The 16793-nt window shown below is 47.2% G+C and overlaps 1 protein-coding gene across 2 annotated transcripts in view; it reads left to right on the top strand.

The window, feature by feature from the left end:
* Window positions 1-465: 465 nt before the first annotated feature.
* SPTBN4 (spectrin beta, non-erythrocytic 4) overlaps window positions 466-16793 on the top strand; it is a 1652494-nt gene continuing 1636166 nt past the window's right edge. For both annotated transcript variants that reach the window (XM_069207217.1, XM_069207216.1), the window contains exon 1: window positions 466-584. The gene's annotated coding sequence lies outside the window, so the exon portion shown is untranslated. The remainder of the gene's footprint in view (window positions 585-16793) is intronic.

Genomic DNA, 16793 nt, shown 5'->3' with positions numbered 1-16793 from the left:
GATCTTTTAGCCAGCAAGATACCATTCAAAGGAGTTACACTTGCAAACGCCCACTCGACTCTTGCAGACGTCAGGAGTCAAACAGGACGGACATCTTGATTGATTATTTGAACATTTTTTCAATCCAATACAAAATTGTACAGTGTTTACGCATACAGAAAGGAAAATAATTATCATTATTTGAAATAAAGCACATTAAAGTCGCAACATGTATTATAATAGAATTATGTTTTACAATTTTTTATAAAGGTATAAATCATAAGAAACGCATATATTATTCACTACTTTAAAGTGCTAATTGTTTTGTACGAAATCCTTTTACCATTGCCGTTATTTGAAAAAACATATCCTTGTATTTATCAAAAGACACACTCATTATAGCAATGGCCGCCACGATGGCATGTTGGATACCGATGGCTCATTGCATGCGAAGCCGGGTAAGTCTTTTCTCTATTTCCATTACCTGGAGGGTACCACTGGATGCTAGAGATGTCTCATTGGGACAGCATCCGCGGCAGCAGCAACAGCATCCTTGGAGCTGGTATGAGGGAGAAGGCAGCAGCTGTCAACGGGACTGCCTCCAGGTGAGATTAGGTGTACATATTTTGTGTGTGAAAGATGGGAAGAGCGAAGTCACGTTGGTAGCCCTGTCTATAAGCATGCACATGCTGCAGTGCGGTGGGTGTAGCAGGGTCTATGGTTTCATGCCGAAGAGATGGCCAGCGATTTTATGAAGGAAGGTTCTGCAGTGTTTGCCTCCAGGAAAGACTTGCGTGCCTGTCATGTTATTCACCAAGGATATGTCTATATTTTTTTAATGGTGGACCTCTCAGTATTTGCTTGCATTTGAAGTAGAGCTAATGCTGTATAGCAAACAGCAGGGACTTGAGGTAATTGATAGGAGAAGAATGGACCTCTCCGCGATTTCACGCGGGAGACCCCTGTGAGTGTTTCCAATCAGTTGTTAATGTCAGTGTTTTCATTCAGAAACTATATGATAGTGATTTCGTAATGGAGTGCTCTGACAGTGATTTATATTCAGGAAGGACCTGTAGTTGGAAACGGGGATTGACAAGTAACTGCATGAGGTGGGGGTGGGCGGAGTACTACAAAGCGAGAGGCGATTGCCAGTGGTTTTCTAAAGGAAGAACTTCTTTGACTGAATGAAGAGAATAAATACTGCATGCGGGTGGGGGAATAGGGAGTAGCTTCCTAATGATTTTTTGAATGTGGCTTCTGCATGCTTGGAGGAGGAACCTGCCGGTGACAACATGCAAGATTTATTTGGCACTGATTCTAAGCAAGATTGAACTCGAGGATTCTGCCTTTTATTGCATGTAGAAGTGACACGTCTTTGATTGCACTTAAGCGAGACCTGGCTACAAGTGCATGCACAAAGCACATGTATTGAGTGGTCAGAATACTGTGAAGGTACACATTGGGGAATATGTCTAGTATGTGAGTGTGTGTATAGCAGGTATGCAGAAGCGCCGGCATGCAAGAGATACCTGTTTATGATTACAAACAAGAGGGACCTTTCGTGTAGGTTCATGCCACACGCTCTGGGATTGACTGACTACATGAAGGGTAAGACACCTGTTATTGAGTGTTTGGGCGTGTCTTTCATTGCCTGAATGAGGAATCTGCTTCTGATCCCATGCGGTAAAGAACGCCCGGTGTTCAAATTCAGGAGAGACCTGCCTGCTATTCTGTGAGTATGAACCTCCCAGCGATAACATGCAGGAGAGATTCCTTTTATCCAGGCCCGGATGCTTGTCCTTGATTGCATGCCAAAGGGGCAACGGGCGAATGTTTGCAGGGTCGTGCTGGGCATGGGTGGGGAGACTGTTATCGGATTAGCTGCAGAGTAAGGGTGTGCGATTAAATACATGCCAATTGCAAAATGAACCGGGGCAGCGAGGGCCAGTGTACGTCCCCTTCTAAGAATACACATGCAGTACTGCAGCACATGCTAATGGGTGTGTTGAGGGCGGGAAGGAAGGCTGGAGCTTTCTGCGGAATTTGAAAGTGTCGTAAATAATGCCGTACTAACACGGCGTACAATAAAACAAACGTAAATAACTAGTGTTGATAGGGCAAGTTATTTTTAAAACTATGCATAGCTAATCATTTCTACCATGGTATTGAAAAAAACTGTGTGGTCTTCAGACAGTAGTAATTACTGAATATTACTTTTTCCGAGGTCACAGCCCTCGAAGAGTTGGTACATTTTAATTATGATCACATTGGAAATGCTTAATGAACAGAGCGCCCGGCTCCACCGGCTATCTGCTATTCCAGCATCGTACAAGCCATAATAATATTTCGGCAACATGGTACTGTGCATAAATGGTCTTTATATCACCGATTCATGACATAGCGTTTATAATACTTTAGAAATTTAGAACCTGGTGTGCATGTTACATTAGTAAATTGCACATTATTTGCATAACATGAGTTGGTTTATACGGATATTTTATATGCTGATTAAGACTTTTTATGGCTTGATTTTTTTATCTCGATTAGGCATCTTGCACATTTAGATACTTTCTTGGAGATGTTACAACAAATAATTGTTTCTTATAGATATATGAGTTATGTCGCGTACACAAAAAGCAGCCAACCTCACGAAATACATTGATGTAGATAATTTGGTAATCACCAATCCCAGGTCCTACGATAATGTTCTGCTCCTTAACGCCGTGAATAATTTGAGGTTGGCCGCTATATGGGCATCCTGCGCATTAATACTGTATTAGTCTATAGACTTTTAGGATCTTCTTGCGAAATGTGCGAGAAAAACTTGCAGTTAGTGGGACATTGGCTTTGGTGAAGGTGAACGGTGCGCCACACCCCTCGTGCCAGATCAGTTTGCGTGTAGAATAAAATGGAGGCATACATTAAGGTACACACACAAACATATTTACTTGTAATATATTCTCTTCCGAAAATGTGCACACCTTAGTCTGAGAGTGAGAAACGAGAAAAATTAAATAAAAGCTGATATGCTATGTATGTCTCTCCCCCCCCCCCCCCCCCCCCCCCTTTTCCTCAATGCTTTGTTCGCTGCTTTCCTCTGGGTATTAATTTAGCGGCAAGTGTGGCTGCACTACGTCCTGGAAAAAAGGGGACAGGTGCGCGTCCCGGACGGGTGGTAGCATGTTTATATGCACGCGTGTACGCTGTCGTCATTACAAGCTGGAGCACAAACCATAAGGGCTCCTGTTTTGTTGGAATTGCGCGCAGATTTGTTTTGTATTCAGTGCTCCGTGCAATTTGATGGCCCCTTTGTCATTTCCCCTCCCCCAGATCTTGGCAGCAATTTAATCCGCCCTGCAGCGTAGTTGTACTGGCCGTGGGAGGTATGTGCTTAGTGTTGGCTTCTGGCTCCTTGCAAACCTACTGATCAGCATATCCGGTAGTAGAACTTGCACTTCAATGTTCATTGAGAAGCATGGTATGTGGCAGTGGTGGGAATAAATGCACGTTCGACTGTGTTGCTATTCTTGGGGACATCAGCAAGAAATAGAATAGCACGCAGTTAGTGTGTGTGTGTTTTCTACATTTAAATACGTTTTCCCAACGTTTTAATAGTTATAAGCATGCCAAAGATACCCCCTGAAAGTGTTGTTCCTTGTTGTCAGATGTTACCCTTTTCTGTCAAATGTGACATTCAAAATAAATAAAAGGTATGCAAAAATATGATATATGGGCCAAAATATCCCCTACTGTATATTATAACGCTATTGCACGTCACAGAGGAGTTCCATGACCATATAGAGGCGCAAGGTCGAAGGCTGAGTTCCTTTTTAAGGTCATGGAACTCCGAGCTGACTTACAGTAAATATCCTTTTAACTTAGGGCAGGGGCAGTGGCCTAACGCAAAATAATGCGATCCTCCTGCAGAATGTCATGAGCCCTGTAGCCTCCCATATCTCATCCATTGACCTTGGGTTGAATGGAGTGGTGGGGTGGGGGGAGGGGGGGGGTGCGCTGGAGGGTTCCTCCCTGTCCCGTGCACCACACGGGGTGCAGGAACCTGCACTATGCCCTGGGCAGAGGGTGCTTTATTCCTTAGAATACCTGGTCACTTCGTCACCCTTTTTACAAAATGCTTTAAATGATGGTGCCTTGCACTTTCCTGTGAAAGAGATATCATGGTTGCAGACACCAAGAATAAAAAGCAGAACAAACTGTGTGAAATTAAACTCACCAAAAGGAAGTCAGTAATTTGTTGCAAATAAAAATTAGAATCAGCCTAACGTAAACCAGATTAAATGCATGCTACAGCTTCGAACGTATAGAATCAGTCAGAAATGTTCTTTTGTGCAATGACCTATAATGTGGGAAAATAAACATTGCTTTGAATATATCTTTCTGCTTATCACTGTTCATTTAAAAATTAAAAGAGATCACAAGAACAAAGCCAACTTATTTTTTTAGTTGTTTACACTGGAGCTGCAGGGGGCGTGGCTAAGATGGCGGAGTGAGTGGGCGCGTTTCTCCGGAGGTCCGCTTCCCGGGCCCAGGAAAAGCACAGCGGCGGGGCCTCGGCCCTCCATGGCGAGCCGGCCCGTGTGGCTGCAGGCGGAAGCAGTGCCCGGGGGCCTCGGAGTCGCCTTGAGTTCTGGGGGGTGTGCCCTCAGACGGGTCAGGCCGAGAGGCGGCGGCACCGGCACGGGCAGGGCCGCGTGCGGTTGGAGGCAGCAGCCGAGCCAGGCCTGGATCGGCGGCCAGTGGTACGGGCCAGCCGGGCCTCGACCCGCCGCAGGTGACGAAGAGGGCCCTGGACTGCGGGCTGCGGAGGAAGCGGAGAGAGGGCGCCGCAGCAGCCCTGGAGCTGCAGGGGCAAGGTAGAAGCGAAACAGTGGCTTGGAAGGCCTAGGAGGGGCCTGGTGGTGTGGCTGACGGTGCTGGGGACTCGGCGGGACGGGGCGGCCCGCGGCGAGGCGGCGAGGCGGCGGAGAGCTGGTGAAAGGCGTCTTTGGAGGGTATATTCAGTGGCCTTGAGCAACCGAAGAGGTGGAGATGGCATCCTCCAAAGCCAAGAGGGACCAGTAGGTCTATCAGGAAGTACGCAAACTGAGATCTGACCTTAATTCTTTGGGGGAAAAGGTGTCGAACATTGAGGATAGTGAGATCTCCAGAGGGGAAGACGTTGAGCATCTTCAGCAGGAGGTACTCTGTCTACGCAAACAGCAGGAGCAGTTGCAGCTCATGGTTGAAGATTTAGAAAACCGCTCCCGGCGTCACAATATTCGCATCAGGGAGGCCCCACAGGGAGCCGAGGGAGACAATATCCGAGAGTTTGTTACGGCCTTGTTTAGCTCCCTCCTGTCGACTGAGGGCTCGTCGGAGATCATCCTGGATCGGTCCATAGAGCTAGGGGGGGAATGCTGAAGTGCGCCCTTCCTATATTTTGGCCTGCGTCCATAATTTTCAGGTCAAGGAAGCAATAGAAGGCGCAGAATATGCCGCAGATTCAGTTTCGGGGGCACTCCTTGCAGCTTTATCATGATCTTTCTGTGTTGACACTGCAGAGGTGCAGAACCTCCACGTCCTATACTTGGGACCATCCCTTCCGTCTGGTGTTCCGATGGAGAGATCAGTTAAGACAGGCGAGAACACTCCAGGAGGCCCGTCGGCTGCTGGGGATGGATGAGGCGGAGAAGAGGGATGGGTCCCCCGGAGGGGGCCCTGTGGGGAGTCGACCTGGATGGCGCAGAAAGGAGAAGAGACGGAGGTCGTCGCGATCCTCATCCAGAGAATGAGCGCGGGAGAGGCAAGCGGTCTTGAACAGTGTAGCCGCTGGTGCTGGCTTGTAGGACTGGATGGACAGTACTGGTGCGGGGAGGTGCCAGTGAGCCGCCAGCAGAGATGAAATCGATTGAACTGGAGCGGGGTCTGGGCGGTGGGGCTCCGGGGGTTCGACGCGTGCTCGATAGTGTGTCCCAGACCTTGGGTGGAACCTTCCTCGCTGTGGATGCTTCACGGAGGACTTGGACGTTGGTTGATTTGCACCTGTTGTGCCTTCTTGTTTGGTTGTATTGTACCCCTCTACAGGTTATTTGCTTCTTATTGGGGGGTATGGCGGGACGCCCTGTTCACCTTGCTCTGTGCTGCCTTGGTGCCGGGCATTATGGTGAAGATCTGACAATTGCTGTTTTGTCCACTTCTCGTGGGTCTCACCTTTAAATGTTTGAGCCTTAATGTACGTGGCCTCAATAACCCTTCAAAGAGGCTGGCGATACTGTCCTTCTGGGAGCGTTCCGGGAGTCAGGTATGTCTGCTGCAGGAGGTGCATTTGCTAGCTGCAGACACGCACTGTATGCGCTCTAGGTGGTTCCCGCTGCAGTTTTGGTCCTCTGCGTCCACGAAGTGGGGTGGCGTTGCGATTCTGTTCTCAAGGTCCTTTCGGGGGGAGGTAATAGCGAAGGCTCATGAGGTTCAGGGTAGATATCTGGCTCTGAAGCTCCACATAGGCGCTTTCCACTTCACATTAGCTAATATCTATGCACCTAACACACAACAAGAAAGCTTCATAGAGCAGGCGCTCTCTTCAACGTTTGCGATCTCAGACAGGGCCTTGTTAGTTGGCGGAGACTTTAACATTGTTCTGGATAATGATATGGACCCGTCGGGGCATCGGTATGGGCAGACAGGGGCATTATCCTCGGCGGGGCTCAAGTGGCTCGCTGATTGAGATTTGGAGGATATCTGGCGGACGGCCCACCCAGGCCTGCGTGACTATTCATTCTATTCGGCTGCGTCCAGAACATATGCGCGCATTGACTACTTCTTGGCTTCTTCGGCGTTTCGCGCACGAGTTCAGGGGACGGCGATTGAACCTCGCGCTTTCGCAGATCACGCCCCAATCACGGTGACAGTTTGTGCAGAGGCCGACCCTGTACGGGGCTCAGGGTGGTGCTTCCGGGATACGATATTGCAGTCTGGGGAGGTGGTGGATTCCCTACACAGTTCGATTAGGCATTATCTTGAACAGAATGACGATGGACAGACTAGCATAGGAACACTGTGGGAGGCGCTTAAGGCGGTCGTGCGGGGGGGGTGATCTCTCTTTCAGCGAAAGAAAACAAGGCCAGGCGGGATAAGGGAGAGGCCCTGGAGCAGCGTGTGGCCACTCTGGAGAGTTCCCACAAAGCTACGGGAGCCCCTCGAATATGGCGGGAGCTGGAACGGACGAGACTGCAGTTGAAGAGACTAGGCTGGGATAGGGCGGAGTTTGCATTAGCGCACCTTAAGCATAAGTATTACGTTGGGGGCAATATTGGCTCAGAGGTTGAGGACCCAGAGACATGCCTCAGCAGTGCAGATGGTGCGCTCTTCCTCACAAGGAGAGGCTCACACAGACCATCAGATTGTGGAGGCCTTTGCTGAATTTTATCGGGATCTTTATGCGGCAGATGCGGCTATTGTGAGCGACCCTTCCCCTTATCTTACTGATTGCTCCGTAACACCGCTTCGGGAGCAGGATGCGGCCTCTCTCGATGAGGCTATTCGCCTGGAAGAGGTGATAGCAGCTGTTTCATGCCTGAAGGCCGGGAAGTCACCTGGTCCGGATGGTTTTACTCCACTCTATTATAAAACCTTCTGTCTGGAGCTGGCCCCTGTGTTAACTCGTTTATTCAACTCTTTCACAGAGACACGCACGCTTGTCCCTAGCATGCTTGACGCTATCATCACAGTTATACCTAAGCCATGCAGGAGCCCAGAGGATTGTGCCTTTTACCGGCCTATCTCTCTTCTTAATATTGACGCCAAGCTCTTTACGGGCATACTGTCGTGGCGCTTAAACCCTTACATGCCCGGGCTTATTGACCCAGACCAGGCGGGCTTTATACGTCACCAACAGTGAGGGGACAACACTAACAGGATCCTACACTTGATTGATAAGACGGTCGGTCTCGTAGAGAGGCCCTTCTTCTTACTATAGACGCCGAAAAGGCATTCAATAGAGTGCATTGGCCGTATTTGTTCCGGGTGTTGGAGCTTTTTGGTATTGGGCCGGTGTTTATGACGTGGGTTAGGTGTGTCTACAGCCGACCTTGCGCAATGGTGCGGGTCAATGGTACGGTTTCCTTGCCGTTCCCGATAGGTCGAGGAACAAGGCAGGGGTGTCCCCTTTCCCCGCTTTTGTTTGCGTTCTATATGGAGCCTTTGGCACAGCGGCTTCGTGCTGCCCCTCAAATCACAGGCATTAAGTTCGGGGGGGACCATCATCTTATTAGCCTGTACACAGATGATGTGCTCCTCACTCTGTCGGAGCCCATGGTCTCGCTCCCGGCACTTGTGGAGGCCCTGGATGCGTTCGGTGCAATCTCAGGGTTCAAAGTGAATATGCAGAAGTCGCAGATCCAGAAGCTCTTAGTATTGCCGGCCCACGCAGTGGAGTTGCGCTCCAGGTTTCCTTTTATTTGGGCGGCGTCGCAAATTCTCTATCTGGGGATTGTTCTGGCAAAGACAGTGGCAAGAATGGCTCACTTGAACTATGCGGCTCTCGCCAGAGATATACACAGGGATTTAGACGCATGGAGGAAATTCAAGTTGTCGTGGTTTGGTTGAACAGCAGCCATTAAAATGACGATCCTTCCGTGCGTCCTTTATCTGTTCCAGACGCTCCCTCTTGTTCTGCCACCTTGTACTGTGGCGATGCTTCAGGGGGCGCTCATGAAATTTGTTTGGGACGGGAGGCCGGCGTGGATTTCCCGTACCACGTTGTTCCGCCCTAAAGCTGAGGGGGGATTGGCGGTGCCCTGCCTGTTAAAATATTACCAGGCGGCTCAGCTTCCTTTCCTAGTTGAGTGGAGTCGGCCGCTGACCGAAAAGCATTGGTGCTTCATGGACCAGGCGGTGGCTGGTTCTCATATTTGGAGAGAGCCCTGGTTGCGGCGCCGGCATAGAGCGCCGGGTCTTTACTCCTCCCCTATTACGGGAGCGACTCTTGGAGTATGGGATGAGGTGGCGGTCCGGTGCGGTTTGACAACCTTCCCTTCCCCATGACTTCGATATGTGCGAACCCGGAGTTTACGCCTGGTTTGAGCTCGGTGGGTCTCCAACGCTTGCACGCGAACGGATGTAGACGGGTGGGGTGTCTCTTCGACGATGGTATTATTCCCTTTGACCGGTTCCGGGAGATGAATGGCTTAACAGAAGCAGATAGACTGTCTTACTTCCAAGTTCGGCATTGGGTGCTGCAGCCAGAGATCAGGCCTTTAGTTGCTAGAGCGCTTACACCATTTGAGAAATGGCTGGTCCGGAAGGAGGATGACAAACGGTTGGTGTCCGAATTGTACGCCCTCCTTCTTGGGGCGCGCCCTTTGCCCGGACGAAGGGGCAGCTGCGCTGGGAGAGGGAACTAGGGCGACAGCTTTCAGAGGAGGAGTGGGGGGACATCTTTTTTAGAGTACACCATGCAGCGCGCCACGTTCCAGGGGTTGAAACGGCTTATAAGATTGCTACTTCCTGGTACTATACCCCTGTGAGGATTCATGCATGTGACTCTACGAAGTCTGGACTTTGCTGGAGGGGGTGTGGGAATCCAGGTTCGCCCATCCATTTGTTGTGGCATTGCCCGAAGCTGACGAGATATTGGAATGGTATTCTAGACGAGATTGACAGAGTGTTCTCTACGGAGATTCCTAGGCTCCCGGCATACACTATTCTGGGTCTATCCAACCCTCTCACCTTCCCCCTTCGTTCCTTGCGGGGTCGGCAGATTGCCCTTGCCCTTAACGCAGCGCACCAGGTGATTCTGGGTTTGTGGGGCAAGGATGGGGTCCCGAGCTATACTTCTTGGCTGTATAAGCTGTGGTATATCTTGGCCGTGGAGAAATTAACTCTAGTGGCCTACCAGCGGGCGGATGTACTAGCCGAGCTATGGAAACCTTTCATTCAGATTCTATCTGCTGAATTTAATGAGCTCACATGCCCTGAGCTGGAGGGGGGCCTCCGGGAGTGGGGGGCAGATGAGGTTTGGGCTGGAGGGGCTCGGGCGGGCGTGGGGAGCAATCTCGCTGAACATTGCTGTGAGGGGTTTGTTATGTTTTTCTTTTGTTATGATTGGTTGTATCTTGTTGTACCTTATTTTGCCTTTTGTTTTTTTTATCTTAGATGGGGCTCAGCACTGAAGGGGTCCTACGTACTGAGGCCCTTGGATGAGAAGGAAGAGCTTAACTTAGTTGTGGCTGTATAGCCCTTTCATTGGAGCCTCTGCCGGGGCTTGTTGATTTTGGATGTGATATGCCGCCAGCCCGAGTGGTTGTAGGCACATGGCTGTGTTAGATGTTATTTGTACTCTAAACACCAATAAACATATTTGATCCATAAACTGGAGCTGCAGTGATGCTCTGTGACCTGCCTTTCAGCTTGACTTCTGTGTCTGGAAGCAGGCATTGTGATGTCACAACTCAAATGTCATAAGGAAATTAGAGATGCAGTTTTGTACGGGAATCACAGGCTTCCAAGTGTTATAAATAAATAAAAAACATACCTGGAGGTAAGGCCTGCTTTTAAAAATAGAATCCTAATGTAGTCTAGGGATTCTAGAATTGAATGTAAATGTAAGGTCAAGGCTGTAGTATCCAGAGTGCATCGGACCCACCCCATCAGCCTGGGACGACTCTTGGTGGCCCACGTCACTAGGCACAGCCCCGGAACCCACGGACCAGGCACGCAACCTGGGGGTCATCCTCGACTCCACTCTCTCCATGACCAGGCAAGTCAACGCCGTCTCCGTGTCCTGCTTCAACACCCTCCGTATGCTCCGCAGGATCTTCAAATGGATCCTCCTCGACACGAGAAAAAACGTTACCCAGGCCCTCATCACCAACATACTCGACTACGGGAACGCCCTCTACTCAGGAACTACAAACAAGCTCCTGAGACGACTCCAACACATCCAGAACGCCTCGGCCCGACTCATCCTCGATGTCCCCTGCCGCAGCCAGATCACACTCCACCTGAGAGGCCTGCACTGGCTCCCCGTCAACAAAAGGATCACCTTCAAGCTCCTGATCCACGCACACAAAGCACTGCACAACACCTGACCCACCTACCTCAACAACCGACTCAGCTTCCACACCCCCACCCGAAGCCTCCGCTCAGCCAAGCTCGCCCTCGCCACAGTTCCCTGCATCCGAAAAACCACCGCCGGCGGCAGATCCTTCTCCTACCTCGCCGCCAAGATCTGGAACACTCTCCCCACCATCCTACGACAGACCCAGGACCTGCTGGCCTTCAGAAGACTCTTGAAGACCTGGCTCTTTGACCAGTAGCACCCCTCCCCTCCCCAGCGCCTTGAGACCCTCACGGGTATGTAGCGCGCTTTACAAATGCAGTGATTGATTGATTGAATGCATAAGTTGTGCCTGTCCTTAGAAGTAGCGGGTGCATGCGCTCATTTTTGGGGACTTGGACTTATTTTTCATCTTCAGACTTTCACACAGAACAAAAAAGAGAAAGGCAGTATAGAGATTTTGGATACGGTTTTGGGAGCTGTGTGGCGAACCGGGGATACTGGGCCACAGTTTGGTAATTGGCTTTCTTTGCCTCTTATGTACTGGACTGACCGAGTAGGCAATACAAAACTGAGCACTGTGTGCACCCCTTTAGCTCTTGACTCTGGAATGCACGGCAACCATTACAAGGCTTACACATGCAGGTGGTGGGGGGTTAAAGATCAGAACTCTGTAATTCACAAATTAACTCTTCATAAATGGGTTATCAAACCAGGGCATAATGTTACTTTTAAAAAGTACTTTATTGTATCCTGTTATTTCTGAACCTTATGCAGTATTACCCAAATCTACCAAGGTAAGCGAGGGATGTGGAAAAAAATACTCTAGGATCTCATAAGTTGGTGGTCCAGGTGTAGCAGCAGTAAAACTTTGGAGTCACAAGGGGTGAAATTATGAATAGTCAAGATACATATTTATTTATACATTTTTTTTTAAGTTTGCCTCCAAGAAATTGGCAACTAGGACAAACTCGTCAGTAAATCTGTTCTGGCTTACTTAATTGTCTTCAAATCGCCTCCATTCTAAAATATATTAGAAAGTATGACACCTGCTGCAGAGATCTTTTTTGTCCATAAATTCCCAGGAAATATTAACTGTTAAATAACTCAGGTGGTTAAAGCACTTGCTGGAGAGATCTGTTTGTGTATAGTTACAATTCAACTCATCATAATGTAGTGTTGAGGGGTAATGTCCCAGCTGCAAAGCATAACGTATATCACAGATTTGTATTTTATGTGAATAGCCTAGTAGATTACTGCTTTTGTCACCAAGGTCCTGTTGCTACTTGCAGTTCATAAGTTGTAATCATTCTAATGTAGCACAGTGAGCTATGAACTGGCACCAAGGGGCTGCGTGTATACTACAAGGTATTGGTTTACCACCCTATTGTTTTTAAACCTCAATCGTTTGCCATTCTGAGATTGCAGTAAAAGGTTCTTTAGGTGATTTATAGAGTCTTAGTACAAACAACCCCGACCACTGTGTTATGTTTTAAAATCCGACTTTGTGTTTCTCCAGACCAAGCATCACAGATGATATGTGACTCCTACAAACTGTCACCCTCATTGTCTTACCTAACATTCTCAGTACATTTATTTAAACACTGTCTGAGTCCTTGTCTCAGTATAATATGTGTGTGTAATGTAAAGCCCCCTTACATCATTCTTTGGGATAGGTACATTATAAAAGAAATGTCCTGTATATAAAGGTTGAAGAGAGTGAAAAACTGCTTCCAACTCTTAGCTTGTCTTAAGCATTTGTGAAGTGATCACAAGCTGAGTGGCTTTGTTTCCCTCCATGGCATCGGCACCCTCTTTTCTATCCACCAGCTCCATACAGACGTTCTGAAAAATGTTTGTACAATATGAGAGGCCACTTTACTTGTAGAATCTCAGTATCCCAAGAGCACCGACTCAGGTCAGCACCATTCCTGAAATTTTCTATCATACCACACTGGCTGGGGTCCTCCACTCCACCCGTGGTGTTGCCAGTGGGGTCACTGTACCCCAAAAAACACCTGCACAGGCTAGTTACTAGGCCTGGGTAACCCCAACTCTATATAGAGGCCAATGTCCATCTGTACACCAAGGGTGTAAAAGTGACTGACCCAAAAGAAGTAAACAAGCTAATTCCACGAGTGAATACCACTAATTGGGCACTATACCTTGCACATGGTAATTCACCTCCTAGGAGAGGCCACGGTCGAACGTCGTAGCACCAACCTCAGAGCAGGGTGGCCCACCAAGGTCATTCAAAGACTCCTTTGAGGACTATGTTGGCAGCACCCACCAAACCCAATAATATGGAGAGATTCCACTGTTCTTAGGCTAACAGATTAAGAGCTAACCATGAGACCTCAAATGTCTCCAGACGATCTAACAATGAGTGTACCACCCTTACGTGACAGCAGTCAAATTTTGAGACTGGTCCTCTAACTCACTGGTTTCCATGAAGCTGAACAACTAGCTGGTTCATGCCGGACATCTAAGGTTGTTTTACAGCACACGGCCTCAAGAGAGGCACACTCATACTCGTGCCCTACATACGTTGATTTGGTTTGGGTCTCCTATATCTGTCTGGGTTTCGTTTCTGTCACCGGCCCCACAATCTATAATGAAAATTATATCCTTTGTGTAGGAAAAGAAACTGCAGAAATGTCGAAGCCAAAAGGTCAATATAATAATGTCTTGAATTGCATAGTTTCCTTTGCAATTATCTGACAGGTTTCAGGAAAAAAGTTGTGTTTGCTCTTTTATTTATGTTCCCTTTGGATCGGGGAGGGTGGGATTTAGAGGACACTTGTTTTGTTCAGTTTCTCCTCAGGAATCGAACCCACTGCCCCTCCATAGTCACTCGCCCTTCAGGTGGCAATTGTGTGGCACCTTCGCCTGCCGAGTGTCTGGTACCTTACTTTGAACTTCGAAATCTATCGACAAGGCCCCCACCCGAATAATTTTCCCTGGTCCTGATTTTCTTTTCCCTCCCTTACCTTCTTCCTGTTTCCTCTAGAGATATATTTCACTGAAACAAAGCATATAGAAATTGCTTCGTTAAACAAAAGGAAGAACTAGGAGAAAACGAGGAAAGAGAACAAAGGAGGTGAGAGAGACTAGATATTGAAGTCATGTAGTATAATATACAACCTTAGCTCAATACTAGTAGACCTCGTTCAAGCATTAACACACTTATGACATTTAGGCCCCACATGCCATAAAGGACATGTGGCTTCACTCAGGACTGGGTACGGATAGCTGGGTGCTGGAGAGGATTATACCGCAGAGGAGGAGTCCATAGAGGCAATCACTTTTATTATTCTCGATCTATGAACAGACTCCATTTGGCATGGCACCAGTCTCAATTGGCTAATTCCATGTTTTATGTACGTTTGCAGAAAGTCCATATCAATTATATTTCATAATCATATCAGTTATTATTGTTATCATTTTTTAACTGCATTTAAATGCCACAGTTTTGTCCACCACTGATGTAAAACATCTGGTGGCTTCCATACTTTCACTATTATTAGTTTGGCAGCTAAACGCTTGAATGTTACCAGCTTTCCCGGGTTTGACATCATAATGTAGGGCCCTTAGTTGCCAGTTTAACCAAACTCTAGGAGTAGGGAGTGGAGTGGAATAGGGAGACTGGTTATATCAGTAATGAGATTCAGAATTTCAGGACTAAAGATTAGATTTTGGGGTAGAGTCTGAACACTTTGTAATACTTTCAGATGAACTGGAGTTATATACCACCGTATTATTAACTTATACACATTTTACTTGTATTTCACACATATTGAGGTTTTAACAGCTCACGTCCAGGTAAAAGACTACAGGCCTGATTTAGACTTTGATGGACAGGTTACTCTGTCCAAATGTAACATATATCCCGTCCACCTTATTAGAGTGCCATACAATATAATGCAATTGTAATATCCGTCACATTTGTAACTGACTAACCAGTCCACCAAGCTCTAAATGTTGTCCTGGTGTCTTCAGAATGTCCCTATGTTTATGCAATCTAAAAGATACTAATGAACTGAGGCCTGGTTATACCCATGGCACAACTTTCATCAATTATCCCCTTGTTAGAGTTTCTTCTAGAAGAGTCAGATCTATGTATCTCGTAATTTATTCTTGGGAATCTTAGCCCAGTGGTGTAGAGATAGATGACACTCGCTGGGTGGTTTTAAATGTAAAAGAGCTCTACATAAAGGACAGTTATGGCCTGATTTATATCCTGCAGTATAGGTTCAACTTAACGATGGAGTACCTATACCACAAAGATGATGATCTGCTGCCAGATTTTGATGCTGGTGGAACATAGGTTTGGCTACAGCAGTTTCTATTCCGTCACGGCCATAACAAAATTTCTCAGATGGTCTGAAGGAGTAAGGGGCGTTTGAGAAATGGGTATATGTCAATCCATCCAATTAGGATGGGCGAACATTTAGCCACATTTTTTTACTGTCTGTCACTGCCAGGCAAACCTTGGCAGTCAGAAACTGTAAAATAGAAATAATGCCCTGTCGCAATGGGGGATGACTACCATGGTGATGAAACATTTTCTTTTTTATTTTCTTCCTGTTTCAGGATTTCCTGTTCGAAAATAAATAAGAAAACTGTTTGGCGCAGGGCTCTGTTCTGCTGACGGATCCTTGCAAAATAGCGAAATCCATTGACAGGAAATACCCTGACAGTGGTTTCTGTCAATGCATTATAAATGGCCGCTTGCTTGGCCATCACCTATAAATGTAGTGGGCAGTCCCTTCACCAGGGAGACAGAGTAAGTTGCTCCATTCCCTAATTTTCTCCCTGCCGAACAATAGGCTGTCTGCCTATTTATAAATCTGACCCTTAATTCTTTCAAGCCAGGATATTTACACTCATCCCCATCTGTGAAAGTCTTTTTATAGTACTTCCAACAGATACAATTAAAGGTCTCTTTAGTACGTTTATGTAAGTTATTATTCAAGTAAAAAATAAACCATGATTTTAGAATAAGAGAGAGCATACCTGCTTGTCAATGTAAGTCCCATGCCAATCTTCGATACTGGGATCACTATGTTGTTCCTTGTTCATTTTATAGAGGGTGGTTCTCGTGTGGTACACAACATCTTAGTTTCTGTGTCGAACACAGAGTTGAGTTGTGTGTGCTGGTGAAGTGTCAGAGCTTGGGCCCAAGTTGGAGGTAGGTCATTACTTGACCATGGTATTGAAAAAGATCAGGCAGTCATCTTAAGGTGGGTATGCCACTAAATGCCTGCCAGCACGGATGAACTATTTTGTGTCTAGACCTGTGTTGAACATCTTCAGAACCACATTTAGGCTAGAAAGTAAGGCTTGTACCTTACATTTTCTGCACCCTATCACAAGTATAGAATGCCAATAATACAACTCCTAACGTGTGAGTTTCTGGGCTTTGTATGCCTCTGGACATGTGTCATCAGTCTATAGATTCGTTTTTATGCTTTATTTAACATGATATTAGGATTCTAGTAAGTTGAAATGCACATCCCTTTTTGACAATGCACAGAATCCAGAAGCACTAGGTTGGAAGAGTTCTGTACGGGTGTAGGCATACACCTCTGTCCCATGTACACAGTAGCCATGCTCCTTGAATTTGGGAAAGAGTGGGGCTGCCAAAATCCTTAAAACGCCAAGATGCCCAATCTGCATCTAGCTGAGGGCAGAGAATAAATTAATTTTGGATGAAATGTTTTATATTTTCATAGGCTATACATATATGGCTCAGTTC

Source organism: Pleurodeles waltl, chromosome 9 (genome assembly GCF_031143425.1).
Source record: "Pleurodeles waltl isolate 20211129_DDA chromosome 9, aPleWal1.hap1.20221129, whole genome shotgun sequence".
Lineage (NCBI taxonomy): Eukaryota > Metazoa > Chordata > Amphibia > Caudata > Salamandridae > Pleurodeles > Pleurodeles waltl.
The sequence above is the reverse complement of the archived record's forward strand: the minus strand, read 5'-3'. Positions and strand labels throughout refer to the sequence as shown.